This window comes from Streptopelia decaocto, assembly GCF_964273445.1.
Source record: "Streptopelia decaocto genome assembly, chromosome: 4".
Taxonomy (NCBI): domain Eukaryota; kingdom Metazoa; phylum Chordata; class Aves; order Columbiformes; family Columbidae; genus Streptopelia; species Streptopelia decaocto.
Window position 1 is genome coordinate 70,121,898 of NC_138658.1, and position 12,333 is coordinate 70,134,230.

A 12,333-nucleotide genomic window follows, 5' to 3' on the forward strand; every position below is an offset into this window, starting at 1 on the left:
ACATTCAGGCAGCTGATACTGAGACAGTCCCACACTCATCCTCACTACATGAGATCTGACAGGTCTGTAGCACTCTTAGCAGTACGGCCAGAGGAGAGCATTTCACTGCAATCTGCGACACCCCATTTCCCCGAAAATAAGACCTACTCTGAAAATAAGCCCTAGCATGATTTTTCAGGATTTTTGAGGATACTCAAAATATAAGCCCTACTTCAAAAATAAGCCCTAGTTACAGTTCATTTAAAAAAAAAAAAAAAAAAAAAAAAAAAGGCTATTTAAATAGTGTCCAGGAAGCTATACATGTAAAAAAGTGATACGTTTTGGAGCAAAAATTAATATAAGACCTTGTCTTATTTTTGGGGAAACAGGATAGCAATGTTGGTGCTTTCCAAATGCGGGAGGAGCTGTGTGTTCCCACAGACCACTTGGATAATGTATATATTTTCTTCTTATGCTTTGCTAGTGTGACATGAGAGAGGAAGGGCTGGCTTGAGCCAGAAGATGTAATCTTGGCTCTCGGTACTCCTGCTCCCTGTATAAAGGTTACACAAATAAGGACCTGGGGAATATAGCTCTTCTGTGAACACTGCTAATTGCCAGCATCTATCAGCTGGAGATAGCTGACATGCTCTACCAAGAGAGATTGCTTCAGCAGCACAAAACAAACCACTCCTGCTCTTGTTAACGCATGCAATTTTCTTGTCGAGTGTTTTGTCATTGCCGTAGTCTCAGAGGCAGGGCACCTCTGTTTGCCCAGCCTTACTGCCTCCAAGTCAGAAAAAGTCTCAACTGAGAGATGTGGGGTAGGATGCCTATGGGAGAGCTCATAAACCCAAGGAATAACAGGTGACAACCTTGTCTGTACACCTCCTCTCACAGTCCTGGGGTGGAGGAAGAGCCCAGTCCTCAGTTACCTTTGGACGTTCACCTCCTGTTTTGTCAGTCACAGAATCATAGAATAGCTTGGGTTGGAAGGGACCTTCAAAGCTCATCCAGTGCCACCCCTGCCATGAGCAGGGACATCTTCACCCAGCTCAGGTTGCTCAGAGCCCTGTCCAGCCTGGCCTGGGATGTCTCCAGGGATGGGGCATCCACCACCTCTCTGGGCAACCTGGGCCAGTGTTTCACCACCCTCACTATAAAACATTTCTTCCTCATGTCTAGTCTGAATCTCTCCCCCTTTAGTTTAAAACCATCGCCCCAGTGTGACCTTGTGTGCTGTTTTAAGGCCAAATCCAAATAAATGCCCCAGTTCCCATTGCCTTCGGGACCCTTTGTGTACTACGGCCTCATTTCCTCCAGCTCTCTGCCGGGCTTTTCCTTCCAGTTTCACACCAGAAGAACGGCGTTTCCCCATTTTCCCCTATTTTAATGCTAACGGGCTGGCGGTAGAAGCAGGGGACTCTGCCAGCGAGGGGAGGACAGCCAGCACTGTCCCTGTGTGTCCCTGTGTGCCAGCCCGGGGAGGGCAGAGCAGAAGGGGCTGGTTTCAGTCTGCCCGCACAGCTACATGGAGATGACTTGATGCTTCTGCCAACAGCAGCACAGGCTGATGCTTAGGGAAAAATGCTCTCTCCCCCCCAAAAAACAGGCGATGCAATGTCCCAGAGGGTCTGGGGAAGGAAAGAGTGAGGGGATCTCTCCTGTCGTGTTCTCTGAGTGTCAGTTTGAGCTCCATTGCATTCACCAGGAAGTTGTGGAAATAATGGGGAATAATGGGAGTCCTGGACTGTGGACAAAAAGTCCTTGAAATAATGGGAGACCCAGCATGTGGACAGTGGCTGGGGCACCCTAGGACAGCAATGATTCAAACACAAAGAGCTTTTGATTTTGAATAAATTTCCCAGGACCGAGTAGTTCCAGGTACACAAGGTCCCCAAAATCCTCAGAGAAAATTCCGAGTGACAAACCGGCAGTGTTTGCAGGACACCAGCTCCCCAGCGTTGCATGCACCAGCCCTGCATGCCATCTGCTCTTGGGCTTGGGGCTGCAGACCCTGCCCCAGATGGGACAGCCTCCCAGAGGAGATGACTGTCTCTGGAATTAGAGCTTTCTTCTTTTTTTGTTTTTGCTTTTGTTTTTTTTTTTTTTCTTTAATCTCATGGAAAATATTCATAGCTCACCACTACCCCAGAGCTGAGGCAACCTTGTCCAAGGCCGCGTCTCAAAGCCGATGGGGTGGCATGGGCTGCGAGGATGCTGCTGCCAAGCCTGCTTTGGAAACAGCCCTTGTCAGTTTTCCCTTTTAAGCTCTTCTATTGAAATCCTTTAAAACACTGAGAAAAAGACCCTTTCTCATGATAGATTCTCCTGGCAGCCTGGAAGACCCGGGAGCTCAGCCCATGGGTGCCAGTGGGCTGCTGGAAGGACCACCACAGACCATGGCAGGTCCACAGGCGAGGACCAGCCCTGAGGACAGGGCAAGCATGGGGGGTGCCTCAGAACCTACCCAGGGGGTTCAGTCTTCCTCTTTAAACATCTCCAACTCCAGGCTGAGAGGATGTCCCTTACCACCCGTGTACTTAACAGTAGGATCTGCTAGGATAAAACCCACAGAAACTGTCCCCTGCATTCAACACCTTCTCCTGCCTAATTACAACAGGCATTTATACCGATATCACTGGCAGCCTGATGCTTGACAGCTTTGTTACTGGAGCAGCTGAATTAGGAGAAGGCCAACTCGCACTAATCTGCTATAAGATGATCTTGTTTTCAGAGTTTGTCTGTCCTGTTCCCTTTCTTCTAACACTAATAACTCATTTTTTCTTTTTTAGTCTCAATCAACACTTAAATGACCAATTCAGTAACGGCAATCAAAAACGGTGTGTTCTATCCCTGCTTCGAGTCCTCGATTGTGGCACCTGCTGGGACAAGACTCTCACAAACCTGTGTGACCAAGTACAGCACCGCAAGATGCGCAGGCTCAGACTAAGCTCCTTAAACCGTCCCAGCTCCATCATGCTTGAATTTAAAACATCCACAGCCTTGCAGGTTAGAGGTCAAAGAGCCTCCGTCTGCCAAAACAGGGTGGCACTTCACAAGATCCAGCTGGCAAGAAAATGTATTCAGGCCTCTGAATTGTTTTATGAAGAGCAGAAAATGATGTTGTGCTCATTTACAAAATCAGGTAGCCAAATTAATGAATCTGCTGTAATTTTAGGAAAATGCAGGCACCATTCCGACGGAGAAGCAATCAATACATGGATTGCACGAAGTTCCACATTGATTAGAAATACTAGAGGAGATGTATTTGCATTTACAAGCAGTAAAGGCACTAAGTAAAGCCAAAACGTGCCTCTGCATGGATAAATGACAGTGTAGCCTAATGTCAACATAAGAGGCAATGAACTACATCCTTTTCTGCATTGCATGGATAGGAAGCGAGCTCTTGCCAACTTTTCTTTTGGTTTCAGGGTAGTTAGCAAGGGTAGAGAAAAACCAAACAGTAATAAATGAGTTGTTGCAACCTGCCCTTTCTACTCCAGTGATTTCCTGTTTTTGTAAACAGGAAACATCGTGCAACTTGGCAAGGACTCGATGTGATAATGCTGAAGAGGGATCAGACAGACAACTATGAAACCACTATGGTGTCTGCTGAGGAAAACCTACAAGCTGTCAAGAAAGCCGCTGAATGTTTCACGATACAATCCATCAGTTATCCAAGACGAATGCCTGTGTTTATAGATGGATTTTTTTTTTTTTCATTGTAATTCCATGCCATCTCAGTTTTACAGTAAGACACCTGGCCAGTGTGAACACGCAGGTTAATTTAAAGGTAATATATTATTCTATATAATAAAAACAAGTTGTCTGGTTGTTTTTAGTGAAGTTGTCTAAGCCCGTTCCCATGGGCTCCCCACCTCCCAGGGAGAAGTTGCAATCTGCTCTGTTTCATCATCACTTTTGTGGCATTTCCTACTGAGATGAGTGGCACCGAGACAATTTCCAGACGTGGTTATTTGTTCTCCTTGACCTGAGTGACTGCTGTTTTCCAAGCCATTTGCAGTGTCGGTCCTTGGATTTGACACTTAGACTTCTCCAGTTGGGGATTAAAATGTTGCATCTTTCCTTCAGGCTCCTTATTAATTTTCTGAAGACAGTTACAATGGAGCTATTCCAAGGATTTTTTCACTGCTAACACTTAATTCTGCAAATCAGGTCAGTTTCACTAATTTCACATAATTCGATAAGCCAGTTTATAAGCTAAAAACCTTTTCCCAGACCTCTCACTCAGATTCTGTACAAAACTTGTAACAATAACGACTACTTCTAGGTTTGTCTTTTTCCCCATACCGAAGGAAGATTTAACACTTTCTGTTCCCATCTGTGTCTGCAACCTGCACAAGCAGACCGAGACCATCCTACAGCTCCAAATATTTCCTCCCTTTAAATTCTTTCCGTTGTTTACTTGTCATTTCCCCTCCCAAAGTAAACAGTTCCATGAAAACTTAAGCAATCTTAAATGCGTTGTTTGCAGTGACCTAATGTCTGACAAACATATGAACTCAGAGCTCATTGGGCAATAATTTCCTATTGTTCATATACAATCTCAGCCTAAAAATGGGATGTGTGCCCCCGAAGTTACCTCTTATTGTGGTTGAGCAATGTGTGGTCAGCATCCTTCCTTAAGCAGCTGTCATCTGTAAGCTCAAGAATAAGCTCAGATGACCTGAGTTGTTCATGTCACCATCTCTTCTGGGTTACCAGGAGAAGGAGTAGACCTACAGCCTAAATAAGGTATCATGACATTATCTGAAAGAGTCTGGAGCAGTTCTGAAATCTTGCCCCACCAGAGGGCTGTTGAGCCACCCTGGCTTTCTAAGGAAGCTTGCACCTACTTATGCCTGGTCATACTGCACCCCAGCCGAGGCCTCTAAATTGCCAGATAAAAGCCCTTTACACAACAGATAAGGTACTCCACTTGTATCACTACTGGTCTGCTGATGTTCCATCAGGGCTGTATCCCATGGAAGATCTAATCCTCTACTCCATCCTTTGCAGACAAGGCTTTCAGATGGAGCAGAGTGAGGTGGTGACCCTGAAAGAAAGCATTGTGAATCAGAAGATTTTATTGACTTAGTCACTAAAAAACATTTACCCAGGGGAAAAGAATGTTCTGAAAAGAAAGTCAGGCGGTCAATGGTCTTCCCACCACCTTCGTCTCTCATTTTCATCCAAAGATACTGTCGCAGTACACCAAGGCCATGGTGGAGGAGCAGAGAAAGGTGAGGAAACCTCCTGTTGTTGACAGCATGAAAATTCAAGCCAGTACTCTTTGCTGCCACTTCCTCCCTAATTCTCACATTTCTCCTTCTCTCTGTTCTTGAAGAGGCAATCTTGTGTTTGCAAAGTGCCAAGGGAGCTCAGCCTCAGAGGAAAAGAGCAGTAAGCACATCTCACGGTGCCGGCAGCCTCTGAAGACAAACCGCATCCCCTGCGGCAGGAGCTGAGCCGAAAGCAAACGTCTCGGTGCTGTGGCATGTCGGCACATTGAGCTGGGAGGTGTTTTGCTTCAGGTCAGGAGATGAGCTTTCCCGGTACTGTTTGAACAAACACACCTACTCAGTGCCAGGTGTGCTCCCTCATAAACACTTCTTCTGGATGTACCCCAACAGTCGCCCGCTTGATTGACAGCCCTGCTACAGCCGTAAGGGTTTGGTGGAGCTGATAAGGATCTCCGGGCATTTCACCAAAGTGTAAGGAAAAAGCCCCAGTGAGTCAGCAGAAAGGTACAATTCTACATAGGGCCTCTGGACATGATATGTTGGACTCTCACCCACTGAATGAGTAGGAGTGTTTTCTTATTGTCTCTAATGAGTTTTGGATCAAGGTTCTATCACAAGGAAAAGAAAATAAATAATGTCAATTATAAAGCACTCTCCTCCCCCTAGCTTCATTTTTTAACGTGATTTAAGAGTGCCCGAGGGAAAATATTTAATCCAAAACCCATTTTGGATTTGTATTTTAGGAACGTACAGTAAAGTTATTAGATGTGGCATGTTTTCAGCTTCTAGCAATTCAAAGGCAGATTTTCAAAGGCAGAGTGAGGCTGGACACATTAATTCCTTTAGCCAATACAGGAGGAATACCTGCATGCCCTGTGCACCTCTATACGGAGTCAACAAGGTGTAAGAGAAAAGTAAAGCCATTATCCCACAATATGCATGAGAATACACTTACAGCACAGAATTATCAGTGACAATCACTTAATTCTCTGGAAGTTAACTCAGAGAAATTTCAACACAGGAATATCAAGGATGGGAATATTGAAAATCATCATGTTTACCAAGAAGTTGCCACATACTTGCAGTTTCAATCCACTCAAAATTATTGTGATAAATGAATTTTAAATATAGCCATCTGGTATAACTGTATGGCCGAAACAAATGACTCGGTGTGCTCCCAAAACAGCAAGGTCAGCAGCCTATTGGGTGCTGCAAAGTTTTATGATGTAAAGAAAATTGAAAACAAAAGCAAGCTGAAGATCAAAGCTGACCCTGAGGCTGACAGACTCTAGCATCCATATGAAACAGGACTCCAAAGGACCTGGGGGGGTCATCTGGCCCATCTGCCTTCTCCAGGACAGGGTCTGACTCCCCTGCACTGTCCCGTAAGGACCACAGAGAAGAAACCTCTTAAAACACTTTGCAAGCGTTCAGTCACAAAGAATTCTTTTTTTCCTCTGGTAGAACCGCTTTAATGGAATATAACACTCCAGACCCCAAAGTGTTCCTGGTCGCATGTGCAAAAACAAAGCTTTGTGCAGAGAGAACGCTGCCACACTCCCGCTGCTCATCCAACCCCTATGCATCCGGATTGCACTCAGTTTTGCATCCAGCAACATGGGAGACAGAGAGGAGCACCACCAATGGCCCCAGGTCAGGGTGGAAAGATCAAGTGAGGTAAGTAAGAAATGAGATGACAAATACTAAAAGACACTGAAAAGTTGCTATTGGAATGGTGGAATTATTTAGGAATTCACAGTGACACAGTGTCACCAGTTGAAATGAGGAGACACAAAACTTTTGATGGCCCTGATTTAAAGCTCAGGGCTGAAAAATTCTGCTGCTGATCTCAGCTGGATTTGGGTGAAGCCCTACACAAGGTGTCCTGAGCTTAGGTTAACAGGGGAAGTCAAACTGCACAAGAGATCAGTATGACAAAAAATGCCAGTTACAGCATGCCACATCTTTCCCATCCTGAACTTCAGTGGTTCTGGCCTCACTAACATGCTGCAGCCTATAAGCTAGGACACATTTGTATATTAGATTAATTTTAGCGACACGCTTCATATGGTGGCCCTCAGCAGGAGCAGAGCAAATTAAAGCCTCACTGAAACCAGGGACAAAGATCCCATTGACTTCCCTGTCATCTGCCTGAGACCACGGTTCATCACCAGCTGTGGAATCCCACAGGATCTCCTGGACTCATACAGATAATATCTTCTTATCATTTTCATTATCTCTGGCTTTTTTCTTCCACACTGACACATGCTGTATTGACAAAGGAAAAGTGCTAAGGAGTGTATATTTTTAAATGCCCTACAGGGACAGGCTGTATTTTTATGTGGAGTTTATGTGGTTTGGATCAAAAATCAATGAGGCAAGTGGTTTTGAAATCAGAAAAATTACTATGTTGCCTTAAAAAGTGTATCTTTCCCTTCTTTAAAAATGTGCATGTTTCTCTTCCTTGTTTTCCAGTTTTTCTCTTCTGAGGGTATAAGAAGAATTGACTTGAGATTTCTAGCCAATATAAAGATATATTGTCCCATAAAGAGAATATTTGTCTTGATTTTTTCATTTGGTCTATATTTGCCTCCTGGGTCAATACGGATGAGCACTGACCTCAACCACAAGTCAGTATGGGTTTACGCTGGCAACTCACTATAATATGCTTTGAATTAACTACTGAAGCAGATTTGTTTGTTTGTTTGTTTTCCCTGCAATGCAAATTTGGAGTGAGGTGTGTGTAAATCAGAACAATGAAGTTAGAGACTGAAATCACTTCAAAAACAGATGAAAATACGTCATGTCAGAAACAACCTCAAATCACTTCACTACCTGTCAACACTTTTGCAGGCAGAGACACTATTTTGGGAGGGTGCAATCATAATTCAGCCCAGTAAAGGAAGATATTCCCCATTTCTTAGCATCAGTTATTGTCATTACACATAGTGGCGGGGTGGGGACACTATCAGGTTCAAGGGTTGTCCCTTTCCGCTGCAGAGAGGTGGAGCAGAGGTGCAGGTAGGGACCTGACTGCTCTATGGTTGGCATTTTTGCATCAACACTGAGGTAACACAGCCCATCCCAGTGGAGGGAGAGCAGGCTACACTGGATGAGGTGGCTGGAATTTGAACAAAAGGTCTTATATTTTCTCACTGGTGGGAAGAGCATTGGTGTGAAGTGGGCTATGACACAGCTGATGCTGATGCTGGCTTGCTGACCCCTGTAGACCTCTTAGTCCTATGGTCCAGAGTCATCATCACTACCATGCAAGCCAGGACCTGTGTTTCACTGATCTTACAGTACAGTCTGGATCAGAGGGAGCTCTTGGGATCGCAACCATCAGTTGCTCCATAGTGGTAGAATCAAACTCAAAATCCATGACAGTAGATAAATAGAATCAAAGTTGGGATTTCTAATATCAGCTCTTTTGGTTTATGCCTTCAGGCACTTTTTGGTTATTTTTTCAAGACTTTTCTCAGGCAGCCTGGGCATTTTTTTAATGAATGTTGAGATTTTCATGCAATTGTTTGCCCCTCTTTGCTGAAGTTTTAAAAGAAACACTGAATGTTGCATGATTCAGAAGAAAGGCACTAGAACTGGCAAGACCAGAACTTCAGACACATTAGTTGCCCTATCAGTTATATGGAATTTATGGATAAGATCAGGGCACAACAAGAAGCCACAGACTATGACAAGCAGGAGCTGGCAGTGAAAACAGACTCAACATAAAATCCCAGGAGAAGTGATATGACACGAACACTCCGTTTGTGGTTGTAAACACACAGTAATCACTGCCATTAGCATCATAACAGTTTCCAGCCCCAGGAGGACTGGAGCAATTAATTTCTCCCAAAAACTTCAGCCTGCCCCTGACAAACACCCCTAGCTGTACAGAGCCCCTGAAAGATACAATCAGAACAGGCCCTTATTGTATCCCAGGGCTGAAAGGCCAGTTCCTGCTCGAGAGATGAAAAGCAATTAATCTTGAATGACTGTACAGTAACTCTCCCCCTTCCCACCTCCTGGCTCTGATAAGTGGCTTTGTGCTGAGCGGACAGGAGCACCTTTCACGCAGCCCATCAGCCTCTGAGTCCCTCCTGGCGGCTCTTGGTCTGGGAAAAAGAGTCATTTAGCATTAAATCTGCAGGGTCTGCAGGGTGTTTGCCTTCTCGCTCGCTGGGAAGGGTGAAGGCACGAAGGCAAGGGGCTGGCGGCAGCTGCTGATGCTGGCAAGGACCTCTGTCGCTGCACCGACACGGCCAGCAAAACATGTCACTTCTTGCAGTGAAGGGCTCCTGGCTCCTTTTCAAGCCCCTGACATGGCTGACGGCAATTCAGACACCGAAGCAATCGCCGAGACCAAGAGTCAGTGCTGAGATCAGCAGGCTTCCCTCTGTGCATGTGTGCATACATTTATATTTTAGCATTACAGAATCACAGAATGGTTTGGGTTGGAAGGGACGGCAGGAGATCATCTAGTCTGACCCACCTGCTAAGGCAGATTAGCTGCATTTGTTCTCACTTGGGACCAAAAACTACCTATAGACACACACACACAGATACTGAGTGAAGGATCTATCAGATGGGTTAGAAGAATAAAATCCTCTCCAAAAGCAAGGACAAGGAATAATGGCTTCAGACTAAAAGAGGGCAGATCCAAGCTAGACACGATGAAGAAATTTTTTACACTGAGGATGGTGAAACACTGGCCCAGGTTGCCCAGAGAGGTGGTGGATGCCCCATCCCTGGAGACATCCCAGGCCAGGCTGGACGGGGCTCTGAGCAACCTGATCTGGGTGAAGATGTCCCTGCTCATGGCAGGGGTGGCACTGGATGAGCTTTGAAGGTCCCTTCTAACTCAAACTATTCCATGATTCTATGAAAAGCAGATGAATCCTTTGGGCCTCTCGTCATCATCAGGCACTATCTTCTACATTTTGCATGCTGATGTTTATACCCTGTTTTGAATGGGTCAATCACCATTGGCCCAGACCTGACCCACTCTTTCATACTGCTCCAGAACCAAATATGAAATTCTCCTTCTTTCTGTCTCTCCAGATCCATGTTATCCTTGCTCAGGATGTCAGGTGTCTGGCGACACAAGCACAGATCCATCTTAATGTGTGATACCAGTCTGGCCTCTTGGTACCCAGCAACAGCCTTTCATAAATCAAGACACGGAATCATGTTAAAAATATACTTTTTAAGTCTTTGACTTTCATCACCCTGTTTCTAAGGCTTGGGCCAAGGAAAAAAAGGTCTGGAACTGGCCTCTGTGTTTCTCACACCCGGGAGCAAGAAACTGAGTTAGAACTAGGGATTTCAGAGCTCAGATTTTCTGCAAATATTTCTCATTTTCTGAATTCTCTGCATTTTATCCCAAAGGCCTGACCCGTGTCCCCAAATCCTCATTCACACAGTCCCTAGCTAGCATTTCCACCAAGTCCTCCCCTCATGTAATGGGAGGGCACAACATATTCTTGTCAATGGGCCATCCCACTCCTTAGGGCAGCCAGAGGTCGGGCAGAGTATGTTATTTGGTGGCTACCACATCCATTTCCATGGAGCCAAGGCCTGGGAACTGCAAAGCACCAATTTGGTGCCCAAAATTTCCCATGACTTCCACATGCACTTGGTAGATGTCAGAGTTAGGCCCTCAAATACTTAAAGGAAAGGAGAAAATTTCTACTGATTTTTCCAGAATTTAAGTAGTGTTATGAGTCCCCAGAAGAAAAATCCAACATTGAATAGTCATGAGGACTGAGCTAGTCTTACCGAAAGCTCTTTAACGCACTGATTTGACTGTATCTAAAATACTTTAAATGTAATAAAAGATACATAACCTTGTTAGGTGAGTTCTTTCTGGCCAAAGAAAATGACCCAAGTCAGCAACACCCAACTAACAAACCCTTTTCCCTGCATATCTTGCAAATTCTTCACCCTTTAGCAGTGACAAATCTTGACAGGCTTGTGGAGATTGTCACCTATGCTGATGACAAATTTCTAGAAACCGGTCATTTTGCTACTGACTACATCTAAAGAGACTTGAGCGTGAACTTGCTATTCCTGGAAGATTATATTTCCAGTTATCATTTTCTCTCCAGATTTCTTCCCTCTGTATGGAGGAAAGCCAGGCACACAAAGGTGGGAAGTCCCAGACAACACTCCTCTGTGGCCTAACTGTCCCAGAAAATGTATTTAGAAAGGAATCAACAGCCAGCCACTGATAGGAATTGAGCTGCCTCCAAACGAATTTATTTCCAACTAGTTCATCACACGGTGTGGTAGTGTTCACTCTTGTCTAAAATCAGTTATTTTTTATGCCCTTAGACTGAGCCCTTTCAAAAAACCCAAATATACATGCCATCAGATCTGCATTACCTCTTCCCGCAGTGGCTGGGGACTCTAAATCTCTTGGGTTTTGTGCCTGGAGATGGCATCGGCCTTAGCAAGGGTGTGATCTGTGATTTCAGGATCTCATTGGTGAACAGCCTGGGAACATGAAGCAGAGGGGAGGTTCTTCTCCCCTTCCTGCTGATTTCCACTGAAGAGTATTAAGTACCCACCAAAAACATGTCCCCTCCTGCACTACATGCTTCTCAGGCTATGACTTTTCCAGCGTACACTCCCATCTACATTTTTTGTTTTATTTACACTACCTTTTCAGCAAACCATTACAAATTCACAGAAACAAGAGATCCAGAAGGCTAGAAAGTCACGTATGTAAACCTCCTTTCAGGGTCAAATTGCTTCCTACGATATTTTCACCATGGCTTTCTTATCTCTGATTTCTAACTCCTACAGCACTGCTCTAGGGTCTGCTTCAGCAGAGTCTCTTCTATGCTGTGCTGCCAAACACAAGCTGAAGTCACTGGAATTCAAGTAGCTCCAGACCCGGAGGAATGGGGCAAACCTGGGGGGAATGGATTCTGCTTACCTTAGCAGCTGTACATTTTAGGTGCCAAGTGACCCAGGCTTCCTGTGCATCTCCTATGGGGAGAGAGGAGAAGGTGGTCTTGAAGTCTACAATGTAAGGGTCTGTCCAGCTAAGAGAAGTAACTGTCGTCATTGACTATGCAGACACATTTTCACCCAGTTTAGTCCC